The sequence below is a fragment of the Castor canadensis genome, chromosome 12 (genome assembly GCF_047511655.1).
Source record: "Castor canadensis chromosome 12, mCasCan1.hap1v2, whole genome shotgun sequence".
NCBI classification, from domain to species: domain Eukaryota; kingdom Metazoa; phylum Chordata; class Mammalia; order Rodentia; family Castoridae; genus Castor; species Castor canadensis.
The window spans coordinates 12,240,865-12,243,849 of NC_133397.1; the positions used below are offsets into that span (position 1 = coordinate 12,240,865).

Below are 2,985 nucleotides of genomic sequence, written 5' to 3' on the forward strand. Positions count from 1 at the left end.
GAAAAGTCCAGGACCAGATGGATTCTCTGCTGAATTCTATCAGACCTTTAAAGAAGAACTGAGACCAACCCTCCTTAAACTTTTCCATGAAATTGAAAGGGAAGGAAAATTGCCTAACACATTTTATGAAGCCAGTATTACACTTATCCCAAAACCAGGCAAAGATACCTCCAAAAAGGAGAACTATAGGCCAATCTCCTTAATGAACATTGATGCAAAAATCCTCAATAACCGAATTCAACAACACTTCAAAAAGATCAGTGTTCGCTTCGGCAGCACATATACTAAGATTGGAATGATACAGAGAAGATTAGCATGGCCCCTGCGCAAGGATGACACGCAAATTCGTGAAGCGTTCCATATTTTTAAGAAGACATACTACAAGTACTCAATGAGAATTTTATAGAGATGATACTGGATAAGGTCAACCAAAATGTACAGGAGACACTCAAGAAATTCCAAGACAATAAAAATAGAGAATTTGAAAAAGCAAAAGAAGAAATAAAGGAAACCATAGAAGCACTGTATAAACACCAAAGTGAAAGAGAGAACACAATGAATAAATGGATAAATGAACTCAGGACAAAAATAGACAACATTAAAGAAGAAAACTGCCAGGATATGGAAAACCTCAGAAAAAAGAACGAAACAGAACTGCAAAACAAAATGGAAGGCCAATCCAGCAGAATAGAACAAACAGAAGACAGAATCTCAGAAATTGAAGATGAAATGGTAATTAAAGGAAAAACCGAAGAACTATTAATTAAACAACTCAAGACCTGTGAAAAGAAAATGCAAGAACTCACTGACTCCATCAAAAGACCAAACTTGAGAATCATGGGCATCGAATAAGGAGAAGAGGTGCAAGCGAAGGGAATGCGTAATATATTCAACAAAACAATAACGGAAAATTTCCCAAATCTAGAGAAAGATATTCCCATACAGATGCAAGAGGCCTCCAGGACACCAAACAGACCAGATCAAAATAGAACTACTCCACGACATATCATCATTAAAACAACAAGTTCAGAAACTAAGGAAAGAATATTGAAGGCTGTAAGAGAGAAAAAACAAGTAACATACAAAGGTAAACCCATCAAAATCACAGCAGACTTCTCAACAGAAACATTAAAAGCAAGAAGAGTGTGGGGTGAGATCTTCCGGGCACTGAATGAAAATAACTTCAACCCCAGGATACTCCACCCAGCAAAGCTATCATTCAAAATAGATGGAGCAATAAAAGTCTTCCATGATAAGCAGAAACTAAAACAATATGTGACCACAAAGCCATCATTACAAAAGATTCTGCAAGGGATCCTGCACACAGAAAGTGACACCCAACTTAACCATGAAAAGGCAGGCAGCACCAAACCACAGGATAAGAAAAAGCAAGACAGTAGAGAGTAACATCAAGTTAGGTACACACAATCAAACCTTCAAACAACTAAGACAACTAAATGGCAGGAATCACCACATACCTATCAGTACTAACACTTAATGTTAATGGACTTAATTCACCCATCAAAAGACACCGTTTGACAAAATGGATTAAAAAAGAAGATCCAACAATTTGTTGCTTACAGGAGACCCATCTCACCGACAGAAATAAGCATATGCTTAGGATGAAAGGCTGGAAGAAGATTTACCAAGCCAATGGCCCACAAAAACAGGCAGGAGTAGCAATACTTCTCTCTGACAAAGTAGACTTCAAACCTACATTGATCAAATGAGATAAAGAAGGACATTCCATACTAATAAAAGGGGAAACAGACCTAAGGAAATAATAATTGTCAACCTATATGCACCCAATGTCAACACACCCAATTTCATCAAACATACCTTGAAGGACCTAAAAGCATATATTAACTCCAACACAGTGGTCATGGGAGACTTTAACACCCCATTATCATCAATAGATAGGTCATCCAAACAAAAACTCAATAAAGAAATCCAAGATCTAAAATATGCAATAGATCAAATGGACCTAGTTGATGTCTACAGAACACTTCATCCAACCTCTACACAATATACATTCTTCTCAGCAGCCTATGGAACCTTCTCCAAAATAGATCATATCCTAGGGCACAAAGCACGCCTCAGCAAATATAAGAAAATAGAAATTATACCATGCATTCTATCTGCTCACAATGCAATAAAACTAGAACTCAACAACAAAAGTAAAGACAAAAAACATGCAAACAGCTGGAAACTTAACAACTCATTGCTTAATGAACAATGGGTCATTGATGAAATAAAAGAGGAAATTTAAAGGTTCCTGGAAGACAGTGAAAATGAAAACACAACCTACCGGAAACTATGGGACACAGCAAAGGCAGTCCTGAGAGGAAAGTTTATAGCCATGAGTGCATATGTTAAAAAGACTGAAAGATCCCAAATCAATGACCTAATGCTACATCTCAAACTCCTAGAAAAACAAGAACAAGCAAACCCCAAAACAAGCAGAAGGAGAGAAATAATAAAAATAAGAGCAGAAATCAACAAAATAGAAACCAAAAAAACCATACAAAGAATTAATGAAACAAAAAGTTGGTTCTTTGAAAAAATAAACAAGATTGACAGATCCCTGGCAAACATGAAAAAATGAGGAGAGAAAAAAACCTAAATTAGTAGAATCAGGAATGCAAAAGGGGAGATTACAACAAACACAATGGAAATCCAGGAAATCATCAGAGACTACTTTGAGAACCTATATTCAAATAAAATTGAAAATCTAAAAGAAATGGACAGATTTCTAGATACATATGATCATCCAAAACTGAACCAAGAGGAAATTAATCACCTGAATAGATCTATAACACAAAATGGAATTGAAGCAGCAATCAAGAGTCTCCCCAAAAAGAAAAGTCCAGGACCAGATGGATTCTCTGCTGAATTCTATCAGACCTTTAAAGAAGAACTGAGACCAACCCTCCTTAAACTTTTCCATGAAATTGAAAGGGAAGGAAAATTGCCTAACACATTTTA

The 2,985-nt window shown here is 36.2% G+C and overlaps 1 non-coding gene across 1 annotated transcript; it reads left to right on the top strand.

Annotated features, from left to right (window-relative positions):
- Positions 1–260: 260 nt before the first annotated feature.
- LOC141415150 (U6 spliceosomal RNA) lies at positions 261–367 on the top strand. Its single transcript, XR_012440164.1, has one exon. It is a non-coding gene; the product is annotated as a U6 spliceosomal RNA (small nuclear RNA).
- Positions 368–2,985: the final 2,618 nt, after the last annotated feature.